The 14,464-nt window shown below is 39.8% G+C and overlaps 1 protein-coding gene across 2 annotated transcripts in view; it reads left to right on the forward strand.

Moving 5' to 3' along the window:
* Positions 1-568: 568 nt before the first annotated feature.
* LOC129247011 (protein numb) overlaps positions 569-14,464 on the forward strand; it is a 161,491-nt gene continuing 147,595 nt past the window's right edge. The window contains exons 1-3 of one of the 2 annotated variants that reach the window (XM_054885837.1): positions 569-685; positions 869-1,793; positions 1,855-2,175. The gene's annotated coding sequence lies outside the window, so the exon portion shown is untranslated. Of the gene's footprint in view, positions 686-856; positions 2,176-14,464 lie in introns of those variants that run through there. The other variant, XM_054885836.1, reaches the window with a different exon arrangement.

Below are 14,464 nucleotides of genomic sequence, written 5' to 3' on the forward strand. Positions count from 1 at the left end.
CGTCACTCCCTTCGGAGATAGCTAAATAGATGTAGGAGGATAGTAACTATTGCGAATTAAGAATGCAAAATAAACGTGTTTCAATTATATAAATTCACATTTGTCATTGTGTACAAAATTAAAATTTAATGCATTGCTTTAATGATTGCAAAAGAACTGAGAAACGATGAGAAAGAATAAAACAAACGGTAATTTTTTGTGAGTCGACTGTTTGTGAAGTTTTTCTGTGCCTTCGATTGGAGTCTTGTCTCTCGTATGGTAGGAAAAAAGTGAACCTTCACAGGCTAGGCGAGAAGTAATGCAGAGAGCGCGATAGACGTCTAGTTTTTTTTTGTTATCTATAAATGTAATACTGCGCTGGCAATTGATCTCAGATTCGATTTACGAAAATACAATCGCTAGCGCCGTAAATTAACCATAGTGCATACTCAATTTTGTGAGTTACTGTACGACCATACGAGCGCAGAAAGTAGTAGTCAATCTCTCAAGCTCTGGTTGCCAAAGTGTTAATCAAGCATTTTGTTTTTGTTTATTTATTTATTTTTTATTTTGAAATATTGTAATTGTAACTTTAAAACGAGTACGAGTACAAGCACAGAATTTTGTGCAGCGGAGAGCGTTTTGAACGAATAACGCGAGAAAGCGTGCGAAGGGTTAACGTGTTTTGTTTTTGTTTAGCAATGTGGTGTGAAAACGGTTTATTTGATATTTCCAAGAAAAAAATTGAGTTAAATTTTTTCATGTTTTTTGTTTTTACATTTTGAATGTGTTTTTCTGTATCTTAGTAATAATTTTTCATAGTCTCTTTTTTAAATGCTTTTTTTAAACTTTTAACGCGAATTTATATCTCCGCTTAACGCCAACGTAGCGCCTCCATTGCACGCCCATCACGCAAGCCATACTTGGAAACACCATTCACGCTCTTGACACCAGCTTTGATGCTGCACAGCTTTGTTCAAAGTCAACTTTTTAGCTTAGAACTCCAAGCGCAGTTGAGCGCTCAGCATCGTTACCAACAAATCGGCTAACGCTAACGTCATCTGTTTGCTCACAAATAAACTACGGCTTTGTCTTCGTCTTTGAATTCTATGTACATACTTCGTTAGGGCTTTGTGTCTCCATCGCGTTGGCTTAACTTTAGTAGATGTTTTGTTCTCACTTTTTGAAATTTCATACGGCACTATGAAGTATGCGAGTAGAGTTTTTCACTTGCCCATCCTCCGCGCCGCCAAGCTACCCACAACCGATGGCCGACACGCGCACTACATAGCGCGCTCACTGCCATACAGCAGTACAGCAGTCAAATCGGGCAGACGCGTCGCTGGCTCTACTTGTATGTGGCGTACGAATAGTGTGCAATGCGCTGCGAATGGAATTAGACGTGTCTCGGGTGAGCATCCAAAGTGTTGTGCTCCGCTATACTCCGTACATATATGTACATACACACACATACGCGCATACAAGTATACAGATGTATGACTTGACTAAACTTCATGAATGTCTTTATTGAAGTTTCTACTGTCGGCAGTGGAGTGAATTGAAGTTCGCAAAAAAAAAAAAACAACAAAAAAGTTAAGTAAAGGAAATAGAACGCGGTCACACGGCGGCGGTCGTGCAAAAAATCGGCATTCAAATTTGTAGCAAAAAAAAAAAAATTAAATTATGAATCATTAAAGAAAAAGTTCGTTAAAAAATAGAAATTTTGTGAGTTACGAAAAGTTTAAAGTTGCGAAATTTTGTGCACACCAAATACTACAACCACTTTTTGGGGCATGGCAATGCAGAGTAAATGAGTGAGTAGTTATTTATGCGCTTTACCGTTAGAGTAATAAAAAATAAAAGATAAAATAATAGAAAATTAGCAAAAAATAGAAAAATAACCGCTACGTACTGCCGAGCGCCAAGTGAGTTCCGAAGTTGTGTTGTGCAATAATCGCGCATAAAGTTGTAAATTCGAAGTTCGGCGTGTGCTTAGAAAGTAGGAGTCATTGGGCAATCGCACAGATGACACGTTGAAAGGATTTTTCGACGCGCAACTCCAGTGAAATTTAAGCAGTTGGCGGACGACGGTGTATATCAAGTCACATTCGCTACTACAAAGCTATTAGACACTAGTGGAGCGGGCGTTGCCAGGAGGTAGAGGAGGAGGCGGAGCAAGAATATACAAATTCGCAGGTGCGTGCGTGCTGACATATGTACATACTTACATATATGCTTACAAATATAAAACGCGTAGTACACACAAACACACACACACACATACGTGCACAGGCGCCGTATTTTATCGGCGACCAACGAAAAATCGATTTTCCTCCCTATTTTTGCTATTCTAATTTTCCTGCTGCTACTATCAACACTTCCCCTTGCGATTTTTATTATTTTGCGTCTGGTTTTTTGAGGCTTTAACTATGTTGTTGTTGTTATCGTTGTTTTTTTATTTATTTGTTTTTTTGATTATCCAATAATCTTGCTAAGCAACAACAACAACAACAACAACTGTTCTTTCACCGCCCATCGTAGCACCTCAAAGCTTTTTGTTACTAGCAACTAAATATATTTACCAATTTGACATTTGGCCGCGTTAGTCGCGACGCGTTACTGTCGCCCACACTGCCGCCAACGGACCGTTGCTCAATATCAGCCATTATCCAACCAGGAGTTGCGCGTATGTTTTCAAAGTACATTCACTTTGCACGGTTTGCCTGTCTGCTGCCCACACACACACACATACATAGCCACACACACACAGCGCATTTGCCGAGCCCAATCAATGCGGGTACCACTTGCCATGGGATAACCTACATAAATTTATGTGAGCGGGGGGGATTAACCGAAATTCGTTTACTTAAGGAAATATCAAATTGCTTTTGATTTCATTTATTAACCGCAAAGTTTTAAATATTTTATATCTTCTTTTCCCTAACTGGCGTTCGACTGGTGTAAACAAGTGAAACCTTCATATCCTATTCCAAGGTAAAGTAATGGTAATTGAGTACTTTAGGGCAGGTTAAGTTTTCTTCCTTTTCGTCTCTTAAACACTGAAAAGACCCAAAATCTAATTGCCCAAAATCAACAGAGACCGTAAGTTTACTTGAAGTATTTTTAACTTGGTTTCTTTTTGAGCTGTTGGAACTCAATTCGTTCAATTTGTGTCTGGGATTAGATGAGAGTTTCTTCTCAAGCGCTTGGTGCATTACCACATTCACCTTCAAAATACGTCGGGGGACATTGGAGGTCACTTATAGGCTTACAAAAAGCGGGCAGGTGTGTAGTGGAATGGAGTAGGAATTGCAAATCACAGAAATATGGAAACTAACGTTTTTTTAATGGATCAATCATATGAGAGGTCCAGTATGGTGAAGTTATAAATCGACTTTGGCTAAGAAAGGAGCTATTTCGAAGGGGTGGAACTGAAGGGAGAAGGGTGTTAGATGAGTAGACTTGGTATGCCTTGTTGTTGTTGTTGCAGCAGCTTTTTGAACCCTGTCAGTGCAATGTAGTAATCGGCCGTCTTCGTTTAGCTCATCTAACGGTAGGCCCAGCAAACTTGCTGTTTCGACAGGTTGGGTCCAGAGGGAAAGGAGTATTAAGTGAGTAGGCTTCATGGGGTATGAGAAAAGGTGGTTAGTATCGGGCGGGTTGCCTTCACATGCTGGACATATGTTGGGTATGTCGGGGTCGATTCTGGATAAGTAAGCGTATAGTCTATTATCTAGTCTAGTATCCAGAACGTAATTGTGCCAAGCTTACGCGGATCTCTCGGGGTAGCTGGAGCTTTCCATTTGCTGTGGGTGGTGGTTGGACTGCGATTACGGCATTCAGCGTTCGAAAGTTTGGGAAGGTGGTAAGTGTCTCCCGATGAATGCCAGTGAGCGTATTTTTAAACACTGTTCCGCCCAATAGTTGCCAGTGAGTTTTGTTCTGGATATCGTCGGAATAGTTGAGGGCATATTACATACAATTTCGTCTTCCATAAGTGACGATCAATCTCAGAGGTTCTAGTTAGGTATATCATAGCCCATCATTAAACAGATGCAACTGGAGACAACTTGCTTGTTTGCCTTAAACGTTGCAGGCGCCTTAATATTCTTTCTCTTAAAATCAGAGGGGCTACAACTCCAGCTGGTTGACTTTAAGGAGATGATACATCTTTAAGACGTCTGGTACGGCCTCGCTTTGATAAGGATATGAAGGATGAGGGACGGTAGGCTCAGCGCTCTAAAATCTTAAAAATCGAAGTGGAATCAAAAAAAATGAAAAGATACATGACAAAAATGGTATATAGCCGGTTTCAAGGCTGTATGTGGTTTCGAGTATTCGTATAGTTTGTCGTCCCACCGTCTGCCTGCTCTTCGTCACCAGGCTGCACTACTACTCCAAATACCCATGATAGACATTGTTAAGGTATGCACTTCAAGCTGAAGATCTGTTGTCTTTTGTTGTTTGCAAAATGCGAGTACGAGTACTTCGCCAGAATTCAATGCTCTTATGAAGTGTAAAAGGAAATTACGTTGTAGCGAATGAAGATGCTCTGCCTTTGGCCAAATTGAATCAGGATACTTTCTTCATCTTTCCGAGATGGTATCACATTCAAGGAGCAGTGACCGAATCGCGAAACCAACAAAAGCCGGTCGACTTGTCGACTCTGTGGAGATAACTTTTTGTCTGCATTGACCGTGAGGATGCCTCCAAGTAGCCCCAATTCTGTTCTTCGCGAGGTAGTAGTAGTTCTTCTGTTCTTTATTTCCAAAAGATAATTATATATATACAATGGGGACTTATAACTAGTAGAACGTACGACTATAACATTGATATATTGTCAGATTAAAAATATATTTAATCCTACTGAGATTATGCGTTCCCAGTTAGAAGTTGGTTTGATATTTTCCCACTGTGTGTAGGGTTTAAGAAAGTCACCTTATTGGACGATCTGATATCGGTCAAGTAATTAATCAGACGATGGTTGTTTGTGGTCTCGGTGGCACTCAGTATTGAACTCAAGTAATTTTTTATTTATTTTCGCATTTCTTGTGCTTTTTCTCTAACAGCAGAGATAAGAAAACGTACGGAAATCTTCTTGTTTGTCACTAAAGGGCTCTGCGAATGTTGTCCTACAACAAGAGGGACTATCAATAAACCCTTCCAAAACCACACCAGGGGACAATCCCCTTTATCGGGAGAGGATGTTAAATACACCCACTCTGGAAATAAATGGAGGTATCTCCAAACGCAGAGGTTACAAACCTAGGGATTATCCTGGATAAAATATTCACCTGTGCCACCTCAAGTCAGTAATATAAAAGGCAACGAAAAACCTTTGGACAACAAAACAACTTTTGGGTAAATTCTGGGGCCTAAGCCCTAAATTGACCTGCTGGATTTACACCCAAATGGTAAGGCCTATCTTACTATATCGGGCATTGGTAGGGGAGCAAAAAGCAATCAAAAGACAGCTATATCAAAACTGTGTAGACTACAAAGGCTGGCGTGCCTAAACATAACAGAGGATACGGGAACTGCCCCAACTGCTGGGATGGAAGCGCTTTGAAATCTAAGAGACACAGAATCTTGGGCTCGTGCCTACTAGAGGATGAAGACTCTCTCCTACTAGAGGATAAAGACTCCCTTCAAATGCTCCCTCCTAAGGAACTGGTTTGATTACTCGCAATACTAAATAATTACAATTAAGCACTTAGGGGCGCACAATAGATCAGTTTTGTCGCAGTTCATAAATGCCTCAGCCCAACCCGGGAAACCATTACCATTACAAAGGACTCTCAGAGGTTATTCCCAGTTCTAACTGGGCCTCTTCTAGTTCAGTTATAGCAGATCACAAGTTTTGTTATTTATTTTTTTGAGATATCCCTTTAATGGGTAATAATGATAGTTTGACTCCATCTCTAGAGAGTGGAACTAGAGTGGTTAAATAACTACTTCCAACGGTAACAGATTGGTGCCGTCGTCTTGACAGTAATTTAACCTGATCGAGAATCATGTTAGTAACTGTTAGTCAAGATCTTTTGTATGATTTTATATCGAGCTCTCACTGTTTTGCTCGAAAACGTAGTTCCTATTCCACCTACTTCTTTCTTTTCGCTTGAAAAAGTAGTAAAGTTCCACTATTAATAACCATCCCACACTGCTGGTGTGTTTTGCTCCATCAGCCACTTGAGTTACGAGTCTTCTTTAACGAATGGTTGGCGAAAAATGGGTGAGCTATGCTTGTTGTTGCAGCAGCTTACTAAACCCTGTATGAGCGATGTGATCACCTGTCGTCTTCGTGTAACGGTAGACTCAGAAAGCGCGCTGTTTCTGGTTGGGACGAGAGGGAGAGGGGTTTTAGGTGAGTAGATTTGATAGGGCATGTGAATATGTGGTTAGTGTGCGGTGTGTCTTCACATGCTGGACATATATTGAGTAAGTCGGAGTCGATTCTGGACAGTCAGGAGTTAAACTTGCTACAATATCCAGAACGCAATTGGACTAAAGTTACGTAGGTCTCAAAAGGAAGCTGAAGCTCTTCGTCTGCAATAGGGTGTGATTGGAATTCGATAACGGCATTCGCGGGTCGAGAGTTTAGGAAGGTGGTAAGGTGCTCCCGCTTAGTGTTTGTCTGTGGTGAGGTACGCTCGTTCTACGCACGTGCATTGTCTTGGTGCAGCTTGGTCTATGAGGAGTGGTCACATGGCTCGTACCATCGTGCTTCGCTTCCGAGCCGCAATTCGATCAACAACTCAGTCACAAAATGTTATGTATGGTTATATCGGTCTTGGAGTCTGTAAATTCCAGGATATATAAACTAACTGCCTAGGTAATGTTAAAAATAATGTCTTAACGGACATTCCTCATCTCAAACTCGTAAACGTAAACGTAATCCGTTCGCTATCTTGGGTTATATGTTAGCTTACCTTAAGAGCAATACATGCAGAAAGTTCCTTCTGGGTATAAATCTTTAGTGTGGGGTTTTTGTGTGTCTAGCTCTATATCTAAGTGCATTCGTTGCCGTCCGTTCCTGGTTGTAATAGCAGAGCAACAGGAAGCTCCATCTGTGTTGATTGAAAAACCTGCAAACCGAACTTTTATCAATCCATTCGTGTACATAAAATTATATTCGGATATGCAATGCATAAACAGAGGCACCTACTTCCACAAGCTCAGTAATATATAGAATCACCTATTTACATATTGTATGTACATGTACATATGTATGTATGCACGTAAACCTCCTTTTTGCACCAGGAAACTATTCCCTTCGGCTGCTTTCTGCGAGGCTCCGAGTCAAGCTCCCTTAGTTAGCTAATGCATGTAGTAACACTTCCCTACTCCGTTTCACGTACGGAAGCGCCATCAATCTCGATTGGCGACACATTTACATATAATCTAATATCCGTATTTAGCCCCATACTCGCCTAAACGTTGAATGCCATCGTTGGAAATTTTCTTGTTTTTCGTCAATTTTTTCATATGATTTCTTTACTCATTGGCACGGGCTGTTGTTTGGTTAAATGCCTACGCCTTGCCTTGCCTTGCCATGTCGGTACTCTGCTTGCCAATCAGTAAACTACGCAACACCCTTTGCAGTGCGGCGCGCAGTCAACGCCACTTTTACGTAAATTTTAGTTCCTCGTTCAGTGTAAGGCTGAGTTGTTTGCCATTTTAGTTTTCTGTTTTTTCTTTGTTTTGCTTTTTTTCTTGGGTTCCACTCCCCCTTCTCTAATTTAATTAGCGCACACTAGCAACAGCTGCGAAAATTGTCCCTGAAAATGTGTGAAATTTGTGTTGATGCAAATGAGTTGCGAGGCTGGCTGATGTTGTGCTGAAGTAATTTTAAGTTTACAAACTCAGAGGTGAACAGCACAGGCACCCAGTTCATTGGGGAGTCAGTTATTGACATTTGAAGAAGTAGTAGGAATGAGTAAAAAGTCATAGCCTATTTATAAATTCTCGTACCTCAACCCCTCTGCTCGTTGTGTGAGCGTGCAGACCAAGAAACTTTAGTTACTCTACATTTTATGAAGTCTCGTCAACTCTCGCTGCTGTTGCTCCTCATGAAAATGAAGTGAAATGAAATATACAATGAATGAAGTGAAATATATATACAAATCAAGGCCCATTTGGTTTTTTTGCTAACTCGCATCCATTTGTTTAAGGGGTTGGGGTAGTCAGAATTAAAAAAAACAACGGATTTTTTTTGCAGTTTCTTTAAGTATAATATCTTAAAAATATTTTGCGAAAATTTGAAGTGAGTCCGACAAATACTTTTCGAGTTATTCCACAATTAACAAAGGGCGCTCGGGCGTTCCGGAGCGTTCGCAAAACTTTTAATGCGTTTTTCTCAAAACTATTTCTTTTGAACTGGTGATCACTGTAACTTATCCGCTTAGTAGATTTAAATAAAATATATACTGCTTTTGAAAAACATAAAAAACTCGTGCCTGGTCGAAGGATTTTTTTTTTTCAAAAATTTCGATTTTTTTTTAAACAATCTTATTATGTCTCTAATTTCTCTTGTCCGATTGATTTTAGATGAATCTCCAACAACTTGTCATGATCACCGCAAGGGACTTCTGGACAAACGGGCTCCACACAAAGTGCGATAACTTTTACAATTATTAATTGTTGAAGTGAAACTTCTTAGGCGTCGATGGACGAGCGAGAAGGGAGAGTAAAATTTCAAGGCCATGCAACGTTTTGGCATTTTCGTTCCGCGAGAGAGAAAGAAGATATAATGTAGAGAAAAAAGAGAGAGAGAGCTTTACCTTATATATATATTAGATACACTTTAGGCTATTTTCCCTGAGTTTTTCATTGTAGTGGCTAATTTGTAGTGAGAAATAATACTGCCTACTTTCTGGCGCTTGTTTGTAGGTGCAAACTTGTACTTTGCCTACTTTTTGGCGTTATATTTCCCTGGTGCCTACTATTTGGGGCGTTTTTTGGTCCCAATTTTTTTGGTGCCTACTTTTTGGCGCTTCCTGGAATCGCTGCGTTTGTGCGGGTGATAAACGCTCGGAGTAGTGCGCGTTGTTGCCACGGTTTGTGTCCGGCGTTTGTCTACACCGGTCGACTCTTCTCCGTTTTTTGTAAATTTTGTCTATTTGTATTGTCTGCAAAAGTTGTGAATTTATTTAGATATGTATACTTTCTCTCTCTCTCTCTCTCATTCTCTCTCGGGTCTTTCCCCCTTTCTTTGTCTGCCTTGAAAGTTTCACTTCTTCTAAGCTGCACGCATTTTTTTTTTAATTTTGAATGAAGCAATTGACTAGCCCAATTTAGTATCCCTTTCTAATCAGCAGAAGTTTACTGTGTTGGTAATAACCTTCTAGATACAGCTAGGTGACGAATTTCGAGTGAATATGCGCGAGAGGAGAGCAGAGGGTAAGTACCAGATACTTCACTTTAGTTGCGGACTTACTTAGATTAGATTTAAGTTGAGGTTTATACTTAAATCTCATGGTTTTTGTGCCATCTACTCATCACAGTTCCTCTTCTAGACCCAGATGCCTTAATAAACTTAAGATAGAGCTGGGTTGGACTGAACGCATGTGAATGCCTTCTGGTTGCAATTGGTCGAGATGCATCAACCTTCACCGCGCTATAGCGCTGGATTCAATACGGATTTACTTACTTCAGGTTTATTGCTCACGATTCCTGTTAACGCACAACCCTATGGACTAACTAACCGTTGCCACTCATGAACTTCGGGAAAAGCCCAGCAAATTGTAGTATTGCAGTTGGTACGATAGTATTTCCAGTGTGTGCTTTCAACTTATCTTCTCATGAGATGATTTGAGAGGTGTAGATGAGTGCTAGTGATATGAGAACTTGTTGCATACTTAGAGGCGAGAAAAATATTAGGCATAACTCATTTAAAGAATACAACTTGTCAGTGAGGATTCAGTCTGATTGAGGCTACGGCAGAAATCTGCTGAGGTATCATGTGATTGGCTTCTCCCTATCTACGCGAGCTGCATAGATAGGGGCTACATACCCAGATCTTGGAGGGCTGTGAGAGTTACTTTCATACCCAAGGCAGGTAAGATCTCACATGTATCCATTAAGGATTTCAGACCAAACAATCTCTCTTCGTTCCTGCTGAAAACCCTGGAGAGGCTGATTGATCTGCACATAAGGAGTGAAATTTCTTGGGGGCGTTTATCGTACGCTCAACATGCTTACTGTAAGGACAGATCGGTAGAGTCTGCTTTGCATGCAATTGTTAAGGACATTGGGGTGTCCCTCCATCAGAAGGAGTTCACTGTAAGCGCCTTCCTCGACATTGAGGGGGCTTTTAATAATGTCCTCTCGGAGGCAATCACCAGGTCTCTGGGTAAACTAGGAGTCGTGGCAGAATGGGGCGACACCTTTCTCCGCCGGCAAATGAACAGAGGCATTCCGCAAGGCGGTGTTCTCTCGCCACTACTCTGGATTGCTGTACTTAAAGGTCTGCTGGAGGAGCTGGAGAGGAGAGGCTGCAAGGTTATTGCCTACGCGAATGACGTGGCACTTAATGTCAGAGGCAAGTTTCTAGATACTCTGATAGAACTCATGCAGGATTATCTGAATCTAGTTATGAATTGGACAGCAAATTGCAGCCTTTCGAGAAATCCTCTGAAGACGGAGCTCGTCTTATTTACGAGGAAATACAAAATACCTAGAGTGTTTCTCCCTTCAATAGCGGACACTCCAATGGTGCTCTCTGACAAGGTGAAGTACCTGGAACTTATCCTTGACAGAGGTCTTACGTGGAAGCTAAACATTGAGAAGAGAATAAGGAAGGCAACAGTCGCCTTGCATGGTTACAGGGGCGCTATCGGCAAAAGATGGGGCCTCTCGCCTAAAGTCACTTGTTGGCTTTATAACACGATTATAAAACCAATCGTGCTATCCGGAGTTCTTGTCTGCTGGAACTCGCTAGAAAGGATGGTATCAGTTAAGAAGCTAGAGAGGGTACAAAGGTCTGCCCTCGAAGTTGGACGGAAGGGTTGGTGGGGGAGTATTCTGTAAGGAGTTTCCCATCAAACTTAAATTGAGGCTTCCGGACCACTGTAGAGTTTTCCAAGCATTGGATTGGTTGCTTGCTTCGGTAATTACCGTTAAGGAAGTAAATATTTACTCCGATAGCCAAGCGGCTATTAGGGCTTTGGGCTTGTTGTTTGTGCGTTCGAGATAGGTCGGGGAATGCTTCGATATCAGGCTCATTTGGGTTCCCGGTCCTAAGACTAACAAAGCCCCAGCTCTCGAATTTGGTGGGTATTCTTAGCGGACATTGTCCGTTAGGTGTTCATGCGGTGAGACTTGGGATTGCCTCAAGTCCGTTCTGCAGAAGCTGTCTTGAGGACGAGATGGAATCATCTCAATACCTTCTTCTCAGCTACCCTGCTCTCGTCTGGCAAAGATTTCGACATCTGGGCTCTCATTTTTTCGCTACACCTGTGGCTATAGCTGGTCTAAATATCACAAATCTGGTGAAGTTCATCAGTAGCTTGTTGCGGCTAATTACGAACGCAAATCAGCCACCGTCGGCGTCGTCGTAAATGTATGCTCATCGTCTCTAATCCCAAGGCTCTTTCTTCCTCCCCTTCTCCTTTCTCCTCTCCCCTGTATGGCATCACAACGGACGAATTTTCAATATTTGTCCAAGTGTGCCATAAGCTAGGGCAGCCATTTACCCTAACCTAACCTACGTATATATCCACTTATAAGTATATATATACATTTTTGTTTTTATACTTTTGCTCTTTTCGGAAAACAGTTTTCACTTGCAGGCTTCACGTTGTGGTCAATTAACTTTCTAAAGCAAATAATTATTTGCCTTTAGATTCGCTGTATAAATAATTTCATGCTAGATTTTGGTTTCTTTCCTCTTTTACCATTGTTTTACGAATACGTTGGCTTTCTACTTTAACATCAACTTAACACCAATTTTAGCATCTCATCCCTAAGATTCATCTCCATACATCACTGAGCTAAAAACGTGATTTAAAATTTAATGCAAGGTTTTTAGAATGCAACTTTTTGTATGCGCATAAGTATGTAAATATATTTGTTACGAATGTATTTAAATTTAAGAAAGTGCATTGATAGAACTCAAACTTCTGTAATGTACGTACATTTGCACATAGAATCTCGTAAGTTCAAAATATTCGTACATAGTAATTTTCCAATTTTTTGCTAGCTCTGTGTGTGTGTGTATGTGCATGTGCTTGTGCGAGAAGCTTTCAAAATACCTTGAAATACTGACACTAAAGCAGAACAGCAACAATAACAAATGTTAAAGACACATTTACAAGCTGTTTTTATTTCATTTTTTAATGGCAAAGAGTTTAAACTGATGAAATCAAGACATTTCGGCTCAACATTTACTGCTGTTCCAAGCAAGAATACTTTGCAGTCGGTTGGCAGCAAGTCATAATTAATCATATTATGTGCGCACACTGCCATGGTTTTTGCCATGCAGAAATGCTTTGTTGATGTTTTTGCCGCTTTTTTATCTTCCACCCAATTTTTTCTTGCGGTGGGTTTTGACTTACCAAACTGAAATTATTTGGCGTGTTTGCGCTTGAAAATTAAAGAGGCTATAATACACGCATACTATAGATGTTCAAATAAGCGGGGAATATTGGGCCCGATTTTTCGGGATTTTGTACTGCAATCCCGAAATTCCGGGCCTACTCCCGGAAAAAAATTTTCTTATTGTAAATTCAATATAATTTACCTTTTGTTATTTGTTAAAATCTTGAAGCCTTGGAATATATAAATGAATGCATGCACTTTATGGTGGAATTACAAAAAAAAAAAAATTAAAGGCATATAAATTTTTCAAATTATATACGTATTTATTTGATTAAAAAAACACACACAAGCATAGAACTTTTAAAGAAAATATTTGGTCATAAATTATAAATTTTTAAGGGGTTAGGAGTAGTCAAAATTTTCATAAAATTCTTAAAGAAAAAATTTGGTCATAAATTGTAAATTTTTAAGGGGCTAAGGGTAGTCAGAATTTTCAAGATTTTAGATTTTTGAAGTGAAAACTTCTTTAGAATCGTTGGGAGTGATTTGGGAAAAAGTGAAACGGAAAAAGCGACCAACTTGGCTACGAAGCGTTATATTATATGTTGCTATAAACGTAGCGACGAACTAAATAACTTTTAGGCCAGCGCCGACAGCATGGCGCGGTAGCCGAGCGGCTAGCAATGTGAACTTCCGATCCAAAAACCTTGGTTCGAATCACAAGAAAAATTTTTTTTTATACAGTTATTTTATTTTATTTTATGATATGTTTATGAGGAGCTTTTTTTCATGGCAGAAATACACTCGGTGTTTTGCCATTGCCTGCTGAGGGGTGAGCGCTATTAGAAAAATAGTTTTCCTTAATTTTGGTGTTTTCACCGAGATTCGAACTGACGTTCTTTCTGTGAATTCTGAATAGTAGTCACGCACCAACCCATTCGGCTACGGCGTTTGTTTAATTTTACTGATGCAAAAATGAGGAAAAATATTTGAATAAAGTTTGCTTACTGTTTACACATTTTCCAAAGGTGACGGAGAACCAAAAAAAAAGTCGATTTTCAAACAAATACGAGTGCATATGTGTAATTGTGTTAGAGTTTCGGTCACGCCCCAGCAAAACCTGCGTGCATATGTGTTTGTAACATTCAAAAAAATGTAATTGTGTTAGAGTTTCGGTCACGCAGGTTTTGCTGGGGACGCTCATAATAGCAACCGCGTGTGTATTTTTATATTCGTAAATATTTTCATTTTTAAATATTTACCGCAATTATGCCGAAAAACAATGCAGAAAAGTGTCGTGAATATCGACAGAAAAAAAAATCAATAAATAGCATCACGGAATTCATTCACGAAAATTTAATAAAGTATACACCAGAAGTATCGCGGATACTTAGAAAAGATTACGATAAAGTTCCAATGATTTTAAGTGGCGATTTTAATGTAAATTTTGCATTAGACACAGCGGTTCCTTCAATTGACTTTCTCAATACAACATTCAATTTAAAAATGTGTAACAATCGCACTGAACCGACAACACGATCAAAAACAACAATTGACGCGGTATTTCAAAGATATGTTGACAACATCGAAACCAAAGCATTTGTATCATATTTTAGCTATCATAAGCCACTCGTATCATTTGTTGAAATTGAAAACATTGAGGATGAATAATAATAAAATGAAGAAAATAAAATATGAACTTTATAGCAATATTATAATGAACCTATAATTATCCCGCTCCTAATGCTGCTTTCGTCTCATTCTCTCTCAGTTTGTCTTACGGAAGGTTTCACTTCTATCCCGTCTAACCGTTAGACTGGTATTTTTTTTTTTTTTGCATTTTCTTAAAGTATAATATATTGAAAATATTGTGTGAAAATTGGAAGTCAATCCGACAAATACTTTTCGAGTTATCTAACAATTAACAAAGGGCGCTCTGGCGCTCCCA

Source organism: Anastrepha obliqua, chromosome 5, assembly GCF_027943255.1.
Source record: "Anastrepha obliqua isolate idAnaObli1 chromosome 5, idAnaObli1_1.0, whole genome shotgun sequence".
In the NCBI taxonomy this organism is placed as follows: Eukaryota; Metazoa; Arthropoda; class Insecta; order Diptera; family Tephritidae; genus Anastrepha; species Anastrepha obliqua.